Source organism: Hesperophylax consimilis, chromosome 31 (assembly GCF_061612785.1).
Source record: "Hesperophylax consimilis isolate HC1 chromosome 31, BYU_Hcon_1.0, whole genome shotgun sequence".
NCBI lineage: Eukaryota > Metazoa > Arthropoda > Insecta > Trichoptera > Limnephilidae > Hesperophylax > Hesperophylax consimilis.
In genome coordinates this window covers 754629-769460 of record NC_142866.1, presented here as the reverse complement: position 1 = coordinate 769460, position 14832 = coordinate 754629, and positions in this window count along the sequence as shown.

Sequence of the window (14832 nt, the reverse complement as noted above, 5' to 3'; positions counted from 1 at the left end):
TGGACATTGATACAATTGAATTTTGTCCATTTGGACATTCATCCATTGGAACTTTGTCCATTTGGACATTGATACAAATGAACTTTGTCCATTTGGACATTGATACAATTGAAATTTGTCCATTTGGACATTGATACAATTGAACTTTGTCCATTTGGACATTGATACAATTGAACTTTGTCCATTTGGACATTCATCCATTGGAACTTTGTCCATTTGGACATTGATACAATTGAACTTTGTCCATTTGGACATTGATACAATTGAATTTTGTCCATTTGGACATTGATACAATTGAACTTTGTCCATTTGGACATTGATACAAATGAACTTTGTCCATTTGGACATTGATAAAATTGAACTTTGTCCCTTTGGACATTGATACAATTGAATTTTGTCCATTTGGACATTCATTCATTGGAACTTTGACAAAACTTTGACAAAATTCAATTCAATTCAAAGTTCAATTGTTTCAATGTCCAAATGAGCAAATTTCAATTGTATCAATGTCCAAATTGATACAATTCAATTAAATCAATTTGGACATTGATACAATTGAAATTTGCTCATTTGGACATTGAAACAATTGAACTTTGTCCATTTGGACATTGATGCAATTGAACTTTGTCCATTTAGACCTTCATTAATTGGAACTTTGTCCATTTGGACATTGATACAATTGAACTTTGTCCATTTGGACATTGATACAATTGAACTTTGTCCATTTGGACATTGATACAATTGAACTTTGTCCATTTGGACATTGATACAATTGAACTTTGTCCATTTGGACATTGATACAATTGAATTTTGTCCATTTGGACATTCATTCATTGGAACTTTGACCATTTGGACATTCATTCATTGGAACTTTGTCCATTTGGACATTCATCCATTGAAACTTTGTCCATTTGGACATTGATCCAATTGAACTTTGTCCATTTGGACATTGATACAATTGAACTTTGTCCATTTGGACATTGATACAATTGAATTTTGTCCATTTGGACATTGATACAATTGAACTTTGTCCATTTGGACATTGATTTAATTGAACTTTGTCCATTTGGACATTGATACAATTGAACTTTGTCCATTTGGACATTGATACAATTCAACTTTGTCCATTTGGACATTGATACAATTGAATTTTGTCCATTTGGACATTGATACAATTGAACTTTGTCCATTTAGACTTTCATTCATTGGAACTTTGTCCATTTGGACATTGATACAATTGAACTTTTTCCATTTGGACATTGATACAATTGAACTTTGTCCATTTGGACATTGATTTAATTGAACTTTGTCCATTTGGACATTGATACAATTGAACTTTGTCCATTTGGACATTGATACAATTCAACTTTGTCCATTTGGACATTGATACAATTGAATTTTGTCCATTTGGACATTGATACAATTGAACTTTGTCCATTTAGACTTTCATTCATTGGAACTTTGTCCATTTGGACATTGATACAATTGAACTTTTTCCATTTGGACATTGATACAATTGAACTTTGTCCATTTAGACCTTCATTCATTGGAACTTTGTCCATTTGGACATTGATACAATTGAACTTTGTCCATTTGGACATTGATACAATTGAAATTTGTCCATTTGGACATTGATACAATTGAACCTTGTCCATTTGGACATTGATACAATTGAACTTTGTCCATTTGGACATTGATACAATTGAACTTTGTCCATTTGGACATTGATGCAATTGAATTTTGTCCATTTGGACATTCATTCATTGGAACTTTGTCCATTTGTACATTGATACAATTGAACTTTGTCCAATTGAATTTTGTCCATTTAGACATTGGTCTAAATGGACAAAGTTCAATTGCATCAATGTCCAAATGGACAAAGTTCAATTGTATCAATGTCCAAATGGACAAAGTTCAATTGTATCAATGTCCAAATGGACAAGGTTCAATTGTATCAATGTCCAAATGGACAAATTTCAATTGTATCAATGTCCAAATGGACAAAGTTCAATTGTATCAATGTCCAAATGGACAAAGTTCAAATGGATCAATGTCCGAATGGATAAAGTTCAAATGGATGAATGTCCAAATGGACAAAGTTCAATTGTATCAATGTCCAAATGGACAAAGTTCAATTGTATCAATGTCCAAATGGACAAAGTTCAATTGTATCAATGTCCAAATGGACAAAGTTCCAATGGATGAATGTCCAAATGGACAAAGTTCAATTGTATCAATGTCCAAATCGACAAAGTTTAATTGTATCAATGTCCAAATGGACAAAGTTCAATTGTATCAATGTCCAAATGGACAAAATTCAATTGTATCAATGTCCAAATGGACAAAGTTCAATTGTATCAATGTCCAAATGGACAAAGTTCAATTGTATCAATGTCCAAATGGACAAAGTTCCAATTAATGAAGGTCTAAATGGACAAAGTTCAATTGCATCAATGTCCAAATGGACAAAGTTCAATTGTTTCAATGTCCAAATGGACAAATTTCAATTGTATCAATGTCCAAATTGATACAATTGAATTTTGTCAAAGTTTTGTCAAATTTTGGACAAAATTCAATTGTATCAATGTCCAAATGGACAAAGTTCCAATGAATGAATGTCCAAATGGACAAAATTCAATTGTATCAATGTCCAAATCGACAAAGTTCAATTGTATCAATGTCCAAATGGACAAAGTTCAATTGTATTAATGTCCAAATGGACAAAGTTCCAATGAATGAATGTCCAAATGGACGAAATTCAATTGTATCAATGTCCAAATGGACAAAGTTCAATTGTATCAATGTCCAAATGGACAAAGTTCCAATGAATGAAGGTCTAAATGGACAAAGTTCAATTGTATCAATGTCCAAATGGACAAAGTTCAATTGTTTCAATGTCCAAATGGACAAAGTTCCAATGAATGAAGGTCTAAATGGACAAAGTTCAATTAAATCAATGTCCAAATGGACAAAGTTCAATTGTATCAATGTCCAAATGGACAAAGTTCAATTGTATCAATGTCCAAATGGACAAAGTTCAATTGTATCAATGTCCAAATGGACAAAGTTCCAATGGATGAATGTCCAAATGGACAAAGTTCAATTGTATCAGTGTCCAAATCGACAAAGTTTAATTGTATCAATGTCCAAATGGACAAAGTTCAATTGTATCAATGTCCAAATGGACAAAGTTCAATTGTATCAATGTCCAAATGGACAAAGTTCAAATGGATCAATAACCGAATGGACAAAGTTCAATTGTATCAATGTCCAAATGGACAAAGTTCCAATTAATGAAGGTCTAAATGGACAAAGTTCAATTGCATCAATGTCCAAATGGACAAAGTTCAATTGTTTCAATGTCCAAATGAGCAAATTTCAATTGTATCAATGTCCAAATTGATACAATTGAATTTTGTCAAATTTTGGACAAAATTCAATTGTATCAATGTCCAAATGGACAAAGTTCCAATGAATGTATGTCCAAATGGACAAAATTCAATTGTATCAATGTCCAAATCGACAAAGTTCAATTGTATCAATGTCCAAATGGACAAAGTTCAATTGTATTAATGTCCAAATGGACAAAGTTCCAATGAATGAAGGTCTAAATGGACAAAGTTCAATTGTATCAATGTCCAAATGGACAAAGTTCAATTGTTTCAATGTCCAAATGGACAAAGTTCCAATGAATGAAGGTCTAAATGGACAAAGTTCAATTAAATCAATGTCCAAATGGACAAAGTTCAATTGTATCAATGTCCAAATGGACAAAGTTCAATTGTATCAATGTCCAAATGGACATATTGATACAATTGAATTTTGTCCATTTGGACATTGATACAATTGAACTTTGTCCATTTAGACCTTCATTCATTGGAACTTTGTCCATTTGGACAATGATACAATTGAACTTTGTCCATTTGGACATTGATACAATTGAACTTTGTCCATTTGGACATTCATTAATTATAACTTTGTCCATTTGGACATTGATTCCATTTGGACATTGATTCATTGGAACATTGTCCATTTTGATACAATTTAACTTTGTCCATTTGGACATTGATACAATTGAACTTTGTCTATTTAGACCTTTATTCATTGGAATTTTGTCGATTTGGACATTGATACAATTGAACTTTGTCCATTTGGACATTGATACAATTGAATTTTGTCCATTTGGATATTCATTCATTGGAACTTTGTCCATTTGGACATTGATACAATTGAACTTTGTCCATTTGGACATTGATTCATTGGAACATTGTCCATTCGGACATTGATACAATTTTACTTTGTCCATTTGGACATTGATACAATTGAACTTTGTCTATTTAGACCTTCATTCATTGGAACTTTGTCGATTTGGACATTGATACAATTGAACTTTGTCCATTTGGACATTGATTCAATTGAATTTTGTCCATTTGGACATTCATTCATTGGAACTTTGTCCATTTGGACATTGATGCAATTGAACTTTGTCCATTTGGACATTGATACAATTGAACTTTGTCCATTTGGCAATTGATTCAATTTAACTTTGTCCATTTGGACATGATCTTTCAACTGTCAAAAAAACAAAATGGCATTTGATGACAAAGTTACATTTGAATTTCTCTGAAACAACCCGCCTTAAATCTTTTAGAAGTGAGCACTTCTTCCATGGGAACCTTATGTGCGGTTTTAATTAATACTCACTGCCAAAATGGAAAGTCTCCAATTAGCCTCCATAAAAAAGATGGTTTTTCTAAAAATACAACTTTATGGAGATTTTGTGACTGAGTTCGATTTGGATAACGATTCTTATCACTATTCCAATATTTCAGCCAGTTTGGTCCCATAGAACCTGAAAAAACTGCTTCTAAAGTTCGAACCCAAGTCTGAAATTAGCGTCCATAAAAATCATGATTTTTCTAAAAATACAACTTTATGGAGATTTTGTAACTGAGTTCGATTTGGATATCGATTCTTATCACTATTCAAAAAATTCAGCCATTTTGGTCGCATAGAACCTGAGAAAACTGCTTCTAAAGTTCGAACCCAAGTCTGAAATTAGAGTCAGTAAAAATCATGATTTTTCTAAAAATACAATTTTATGGAGATTTTGTGACTGATTTCGATTTGTACCATGCTTCTTATCACTTTTCCTAAATTTCAGCCAATTTGGTCCCATAGAACCTGAGAAAACTGCTTCCAAAGTTCGAACCCAAGTCTGAAATTAGCGTCCAAAAAAATTAAAAAATTTTCTAAAAATACAACTTTATGGAGATTTTGTGACTGAATTCAATTTGGTTAGCGATTCTTATCAATATTAGAAAATTTCAGCCAGTTTGGTCCCATAGAACCTGAGAAAACTGCTTCCCAAGTTCGAAGATTTTGTGACTGAGTTCGATTTGGTTAACGATTCTTATCACTATTCCAATATTTCAGCCCGTTTGGTCCCTTAAAACCTGAGAAAACTGCTTGCAAAGTTCGAACCCAAGTCTGAAATTTGCGTCACTAAAAATCATAATTTTTCTAAAAATACATTTTTATGGAGATTTTATGACTGATTTCGATTTGTACCATGCTTCTAATAACTTTTCCTTAATTTCAGCCAATTTGGTCCCATAGAACCTGAGAAAACTGCTTACAAAGTTGGAACCCAAGGCTGGAATTAGGCTCCATAAAAAAGATGGTTTTTCTAAAAAGTTAACTTTATGAAGATTTTGTGACTGAGTTCGATTTGGATAACGATTCTTATCACTATTCCAATATTTCAGCCCGTTTGGTCCCTTAAAACCTGAGAAAACTGCTTGCAAAGTTCGAACCCAAGTCTGAAATTTGCGTCACTGAAAATCATAATTTTTCTAAAAATACAACTTTATGGAGATTTTGTGAATGATTTCGATTTGTACCATGCTTCTTATCCTTTTTCCTAAATTTCAGCCAATTTGGTCCATAGAACCTGACAAAACTGCTTCAAAAGTTCGAACCCAAGTCTGAAATTAGCGTCCATCAAAATAATAATTTTTCTTAAAATAAAATTTTATGGAGATTTTGTGACTGAATTCAATTTGGTTAGCGATTCTTATCAATATTAGAAAATTTCAGCCAGTTTGGTCCCATAGAACCTGAGAAAACTGCTTCCCAAGTTTGAACCCAAGGCTGAAATTAGGCTCCATAAAAAAGATGGTTTTTCTTAAAATTAAACTTTATGAAGATTTTGTGACTGAGTTCGATTTGGTTAACGATTCTTATCACTATTCCATTATTTCAGCCAGTTTGGTCGCATAGAACCTGAGAAAACTGCTTCTAAATTTCGAACCCAAGTCTGAAATTAGCGTCCATAAAAATCATAATTTTTCTAAAAATACAACTTTATGGAGATTTGTAACTGATTTCGATTTGTACCATGCTTCTTATCGCTTTTCCTTAATTTCAGCCAATTTAGTCCCATACAACCTGAGAAAACTGCTTACAAAGTTCGAACCCAAGGCTGAAATAAGGCTCCATAAAAAGGATGGTTTTTCTAAAAAGACAACTTTATGAGAATTTTTGACTGAGTTCGATTTGGATAACGATTCTTATCACTATTCCAATATTTCAGCCCGTTTGGTCCCTTAAAACCTGAGAAAACTGCTTGCAAAGTTCGAACCCAAGTCTGAAATTTGCGTCACTAAAAATCATAATTTTTCTAAAAATACATTTTTATGGAGATTTTATGACTGATTTCGATTTGTACCATGCTTCTAATAACTTTTCCTAAATTTCAGCCAATTTGGTCCATAGAACCTGACAAAACTGCTTCAAAAGTTCGAACCCAAGTCTGAAATTAGCGTCCATCAAAATAATAATTTTTCTTAAAATAAAATTTTATGGAGATTTTGTGACTGAATTCAATTTGGTTAGCGATTCTTATGACTATTTCGAAATTTCAGCCAGTTTGGTCACATAGAACCTGGGAAAACTGCTTCTAAAGTTCGAACCCAAGTTTGAAATTAGCGTCAGTAAAAATCATAATTTTTCTAAAAATACAACTTTATGGAGATTTTGTGAATGATTTCGATTTGTACCATGCTTCTTATCACTTTTCCTAAATTTCAGCCAATTTGGTCCATAGAACCTGAGAAAACTGCTTCAAAAGTTCGAACCCAAGTCTGAAATTAGCGTCCATCAAAATAATAATTTTTCTTAAAATAAAATTTTATGGAGATTTTGTGACTGAATTCAATTTGGTTAGCGATTCTTATGACTATTTCGAAATTTCAGCCAGTTTGGTCACATAGAACCTGGGAAAACTGCTTCTAAAGTTCGAACCCAAGTTTGAAATTAGCGTCAGTAAGAATCATAATTTTTCTAAAAATACAACTTTATGGAGATTTGTAACTGATTTCGATTTGTACCATGCTTCTTATCACTTTTCCTTAATTTCAGCCAATTTAGTCCCATACAACCTGAGAAAACTGCTTACAAAGTTCGAACCCAAGGCTGAAATAAGGCTCCATAAAAAAGATGGTTTTTCTAAAAAGACAACTTTATGAAGATTTTTTGACTGAGTTCGATTTGGATGGCGATTCTTATCACTATTCCAATATTTCAGCCCGTATGGTCCCTTAAAACCTGAGAAAACTGCTTGCAAAGTTCGAACCCAAGTCTGAAATTTGCGTCACTAAAAATCATAATTTTTCTAAAAATACATTTTTATGGAGATTTTATGACTGATTTCGATTTGTACCATGCTTCTAATAACTTTTCCTTAATTTCTGCCAATTTGGTCCCATAGAACCTGAGAAAACTGCTTACAAAGTTGGAACCCAAGGCTGGAATTAGGCTCCATAAAAAAGATGGTTTTTCTAAAAAGTTAACTTTATGAAGATTTTGTGACTGATTTCGATTTGGATAACGATTCTTATCACTATTCCAATATTTCAGCCCGTTTGGTCCCTTAAAACCTGAGAAAACTGCTTGCAAAGTTCGAACCCAAGTCTGAAATTTGCGTCACTGAAAATCATAATTTTTCTAAAAATACAACTTTATGGAGATTTTGTGAATGATTTCGATTTGTACCATGCTTCTTATCCTTTTTCCTAAATTTCAGCCAATTTGGTCCATAGAACCTGACAAAACTGCTTCAAAAGTTCGAACCCAAGTCTGAAATTAGCGTCCATCAAAATAATAATTTTTCTTAAAATAAAATTTTATGGAGATTTTGTGACTGAATTCAATTTGGTTAGCGATTCTTATCAATATTAGAAAATTTCAGCCAGTTTGGTCCCATAGAACCTGAGAAAACTGCTTCCCAAGTTTGAACCCAAGGCTGAAATTAGGCTCCATAAAAAAGATGGTTTTTCTTAAAATTAAACTTTATGAAGATTTTGTGACTGAGTTCGATTTGGTTAACGATTCTTATCACTATTCCATTATTTCAGCCAGTTTGGTCGCATAGAACCTGAGAAAACTGCTTCTAAATTTCGAACCCAAGTCTGAAATTAGCGTCCATAAAAATCATAATTTTTCTAAAAATACAACTTTATGGAGATTTGTAACTGATTTCGATTTGTACCATGCTTCTTATCACTTTTCCTTAATTTCAGCCAATTTAGTCCCATACAACCTGAGAAAACTGCTTACAAAGTTCGAACCCAAGGCTGAAATAAGGCTCCATAAAAAGGATGGTTTTTCTAAAAAGACAACTTTATGAGAATTTTTGACTGAGTTCGATTTGGATAACGATTCTTATCACTATTCCAATATTTCAGCCCGTTTGGTCCCTTAAAACCTGAGAAAACTGCTTGCAAAGTTCGAACCCAAGTCTGAAATTTGCGTCACTAAAAATCATAATTTTTCTAAAAATACATTTTTATGGAGATTTTATGACTGATTTCGATTTGTACCATGCTTCTAATAACTTTTCCTAAATTTCAGCCAATTTGGTCCATAGAACCTGACAAAACTGCTTCAAAAGTTCGAACCCAAGTCTGAAATTAGCGTCCATCAAAATAATAATTTTTCTTAAAATAAAATTTTATGGAGATTTTGTGACTGAATTCAATTTGGTTAGCGATTCTTATGACTATTTCGAAATTTCAGCCAGTTTGGTCACATAGAACCTGGGAAAACTGCTTCTAAAGTTCGAACCCAAGTTTGAAATTAGCGTCAGTAAAAATCATAATTTTTCTAAAAATACAACTTTATGGAGATTTTGTGAATGATTTCGATTTGTACCATGCTTCTTATCCTTTTTCCTAAATTTCAGCCAATTTGGTCCATAGAACCTGACAAAACTGCTTCTAAAGTTCGTACCCAAGATTTTTACTGACGATAATTTCAGACTTGGGTTCGAACTTTAGAAGCAGTTTTCTCAGGTTCTATGCGACCAAAATGGCTGAAATTTTTGAATAGTGATAAGAATCGTAATAGCAATAAACGCCCGGGTTTCCGGCAATTAATTAATAATAATAATAATAATCGATATCCAAATCGAACTCAGTTACAAAATCTCCATAAAGTTGTATTTTTAGAAAAATCATGATTTTTATGGACGCTAATTTCAGACTTGGGTTCGAACTTTAGAAGCAGTTTTTTCAGGTTCTATGGGACCAAACTGGCTGAAATATTGGAATAGTGATAAGAATCGTTATCCAAATCGAACTCAGTCACAAAATCTCCATAAAGTTGTATTTTTAGAAAAATTATGATTTTTATGGACGCTTATTTCAGACTTGGGTTCGAAATTTGGAAGCCGTTTTCTCAGGTTCTATGGGACCAAACTGGCTGAAATTTTGTAATAGTGATAAGAATCGCAATCAAAATCGAACTCAGTCACAAAATCTCCATAAAGTCGTATTTTTAGAAAAATTATGATTTTTATGGACGCTAATTTCAGACTTGGGTTCGAAATTTAGAAGCAGTTTTCTCAGGTTCTATGCGACCAAACTGGCTGAAATAATGGAATAGTGATAAGAATCGTTAACCAAATCGAACTCAGTCACAAAATCTTCATAAAGTTTAATTTTAAGAAAAACCATCTTTTTTATGGAGGCTAATTTGAGACTTGGGTACGAACTTTAGAAGCAGTCTTCTCAGGTTCTATGCAACCAAACTGGCAGAAATTTTGAAATAGTGATAAGAATCGCTATCCAAATCGAATTCAGTCACAAAATCTCCATAAAGTTCTCTTTTTAGAAAAACCATCATTTTTATGGAGCTTTTCCAGCCATGGGATCCGACTTTGGAAGCAGTTTTCTCAGGTCGTATGGGACTAAATTGGCTGAAATTAAGGAAAATTGATAAGAAGCATGGGACAAATCGAAATCAGTTACAAATCTCCATAAAGTTGTATTTTTAGAAAAATTATGATTTTTATGGACGCACATTTCAGACTTGGGTTCGAACTTTGAAAGCAGTTTTCTCAGGTTTTATGGGACCAAACGGGCTGAAATATTGGAATAGTGATAAGAATCGTTAACCAAATCGAACTCAGTCACAAAATCTGCATAAAGTTTAATTATAAGAAAAACCATCTTTTTTATGGAGCCTAATTTCAGCCTTGGGTTCAAACTTGGGAAGCAGTTTTCTCAGGTTCTATGGGACCAAACTGGCTGAAATTTTCTAATATTGATAAGAATCGCTAACCAAATTGAATTCAGTCACAAAATCTCCATAAAGTTGTATTTTTAGAAAAATTTTAATTTTTTTGGACGCTAATTTCAGACTTGGGTTCGAACTTTGGAAGCAGTTTTCTCAGGTTCTATGGGACCAAATTGGCTGAAATTTAGGAAAAGTGATAAGAAGCATGGTACAAATCGAAATCAGTCACAAAATCTCCATAAAATTGTATTTTTAGAAAAATTATTATTTTTATGGACGCTTATTTCAGACTTGGGTTCGAAATTTGGAAGCAGTTTTCTCAGGTTCTATGGGACCAAACTGGCTGAAATTTTGTAATAGTGATAAGAATCGCAATCAAAATCGAACTCAGTCACAAAATCTCCATAAAGTCGTATTTTTAGAAAAATTATGATTTTTATGGACGCTAATTTCAGACTTGGGTTCGAACTTTAGAAGCAGTTTTCTCAGGTTCTATGCGACCAAACTGGCTGAAATTTCGAAATAGTCATAAGAATCGCTAACCAAATTGAATTCAGTCACAAAATCTCCATAAAATTTTATTTTAAGAAAAATTATTATTTTGATGGACGCTAATTTCAGACTTGGGTTCGAACTTTTGAAGCAGTTTTGTCAGGTTCTATGGACCAAATTGGCTGAAATTTAGGAAAAGTTATTAGAAGCATGGTACAAATCGAAATCAGTCATAAAATCTCCATAAAAATGTATTTTTAGAAAAATTATGATTTTTAGTGACGCAAATTTCAGACTTGGGTTCGAACTTTGCAAGCAGTTTTCTCAGGTTTTAAGGGACCAAACGGGCTGAAATATTGGAATAGTGATAAGAATCGTTATCCAAATCGAACTCAGTCAAAAAATTCTCATAAAGTTGTCTTTTTAGAAAAACCATCTTTTTTATGGAGCCTTATTTCAGCCTTGGGTTCGAACTTTGTAAGCAGTTTTCTCAGGTTGTATGGGACTAAATTGGCTGAAATTAAGGAAAAGTGATAAGAAGCATGGTACAAATCGAAATCAGTTACAAATCTCCATAAAGTTGTATTTTGAGAAAAATTATTATTTTGATGGACGCTAATTTCAGACTTGGGTTCGAACTTTTGAAGCAGTTTTGTCAGGTTCTATGGACCAAATAGGCTGAAATTTAGGAAAAAGGATAAGAAGCATGGTACAAATCGAAATCATTCACAAAATCTCCATAAAGTTGTATTTTTAGAAAAATTATGATTTTTAGTGACGCAAATTTCAGACTTGGGTTCGAACTTTGCAAGCAGTTTTCTCAGGTTTTAAGGGACCAAACGGGCTGAAATATTGGAATAGTGATAAGAATCGTTATCCAAATCGAACTCAGTCACAAAATCTCCATAAAGTTGTATTTTTAGAAAAACCATCTTTTTTATGGAGGCTAATTGGAGACTTGGGTTCGAACTTTAGAAGCAGTTTTCTCAGGTTCTATGCGACCAAAATGGCTGAAATTTTTGAATAGTGATAAGAATCGATATCCAAATCGAACTCAGTTACAAAATCTCCATAAAGTTGTATTTTTAGGAAAATCATGATTTTTATGGACGCTAATTTCAGACATGGGTTCGAACTTTAGAAGCAGTTTTTTCAGGTTCTATGGGACCAAACTGGCTGAAATATTGGAATAAAGATAAGAATCGTTATCCAAATCTAACTCAGTCACAAAATCTCCATTAAGTTGTATTTTTAGAAAAACCATCTTTTTTATGGAGGCTAATTTGAGACTTGGGTACGAACTTTAGAAGCAGTTTTCTCAGGTTCTATGCAACCAAACTGGCTGAAATTTTGAAATAGTGATAAGAATCGCTATCCAAATCGAATTCAGTCACAAAATCTCCATAAAGTTCTTTTTTTAGAAAAACCATCTTTTTTATGGAGCCTAATTCCAGCCTTGGGTTCCAACTTTGTAAGCAGTTTTCTCAGGTTGTATGGGACAAAATTGGCTGAAATTAAGGAAAGGTGATAAGAAGCATGGTACAAATCGAAATCAGTTACAAATCTCCATAAAGTTGTATTTTTAGAAAAATTATGATTTTTATGGACGCTAATTTCAGACTTGGGTTCGAACTTTAGAAGCAGTTTTCTCAGTTTCTATGGGACCAAACTGGCTGAAATATTGGAATAGTGATAAGAATCGATATCCAAATTGAACTCAGTCACAAAATCTCCATAAAGTTGTATTTTTAGAAAAATCATGATTTTTATGGACGCTAATTTCAGACTTGGGTTCGAACTTTAGAAACAGTTTTCTCAGGTTCTATGGGACCAAACTGGCTGAAATATACGAATAGTGATAAGAATCGTTATCCAAATCGAACTCTGTCACAAAATCTCCATAAAGTTGTATTTTTAGAAAAACCATCTTTTTTATGGAGGCTAATTTGAGACTTGGGTTCGAACTTTAGAAGCAGTTTTCTCAGGTTCTATGCGACCAAACTGGCTGAAATTTTGAAATAGTGATAAGAATCGCTATCCAAATCGAATTCAGTCACAAAATCTCCATAAAAGTGAATTTTTTAAAAAATTATGATTTATATGGGCGCTTATTTCAGACTTGGGTTCTCGAACTCTAAAAGCAGTTTTCTCAGGTTCTAAGGGACCAAATTGGCTGAAATTTAGGAAAAGTTATAAGAAGCATGGTACAAATCGAAATCAGTCATAAAATCTCCATAAAAAAGTATTTTTAGAAAAATTATGATTTTTAGTGACGCAAATTTCAGACTTGGGTTCGAACTTTGCAAGCAGTTTTCTCAGGTTTTAAGGGACCAAACGGGCTGAAATATTGGAATAGTGATAAGAATCGTTATCCAAATCGAACTCAGTCAAAAAATCTTCATAAAGTTGTCTTTTTAGAAAAACCATCTTTTTTATGGAGCCTTATTTCAGCCTTGGGTTCGAACTTTGTAAGCAGTTTTCTCAGGTTGTATGGGACTAAATTGGCTGAAATTAAGGAAAAGTGATAAGAAGCATGGTACAAATCGAAATCAGTTACAAATCTCCATAAAGTTGTATTTTTAGAAAAATTATGATTTTTACTGACGCTAATTTCAGACTTGGGTTCGAACTTTAGAAGCAGTTTTCCCAGGTTCTATGTGACCAAACTGGCTGAAATTTCGAAATAGTCATAAGAATCGCTAACCAAATTGAATTCAGTCACAAAATCTCCATAAAATTTTATTTTAAGAAAAATTATTATTTTGATGGACGCTAATTTCAGACTTGGGTTCGAACTTTTGAAGCAGTTTTCTCAGGTTCTATGGACCAAATTGGCTGAAATTTAGGAAAAGTGATAAGAAGCATGGTACAAATCGAAATCATTCACAAAATCTCCATAAAGTTGTATTTTTAGAAAAATTAGGATTTTTAGTGACGCAAATTTCAGACTTGGGTTCGAACTTTGCAAGCAGTTTTCTCAGGTTTTAAGGGACCAAACGGGCTGAAATATTGGAATAGTGATAAGAATCGTTATCCAAATCGAACTCAGTCACAAAATCTCCATTAAGTTGTATTTTTAGAAAAACCATCTTTTTTATTGAGCCTAATTTCAGCCTTGGGTTCGAACTTTGGAAGCAGTTTTTTCTGGTTTTAAGGAACCAAACGGGCTGAAATATTGGAATAGTGATAAGAATCGTTATCCAAATCGAACTCATTCAAAAAATCTTCATAAAGTTGTCTTTTTAGAAAAACCATCTTTTTATGGAGCCTTATTTCAGCCTTGGGTTCGAACTTTGTAAGCAGTTTCCTCAGGTTGTATGGGACTAAATTGGCTGAAATTAAGGAAAAGTGATAAGAAGCATGGTACAAATCGAAATCAGTTACAAATCTCCATTAAGTTGTATTTTTAGAAAAATTATGATTTTTACTGACGCTAATTTCAGACTTGGGTTCGAACTTTAGAAGCAGTTTTCTCAGGTTCTATGCGACCAAACTGGCTGAAATTTCGAAAAAGTCATAAGAATCGCTAACCAAATTGAATTCAGTCACAAAATCTCCATAAAGTTGTATTCTTAGAAAAATTTTAATTTTTTTGGACGCTAATTTCAGACTTGGGTTCGAACTTTGGAAGCAGTTTTCTCAGATTCTATGGGACGAAATTGGCTGAAATTTAGGAAAAGTGATAAGAAGGATGGTACAAATCGAAATCAGTCACAAAATCTCCATTAAATTGTATTTTTAGAAAAATCATGATTTTTACTG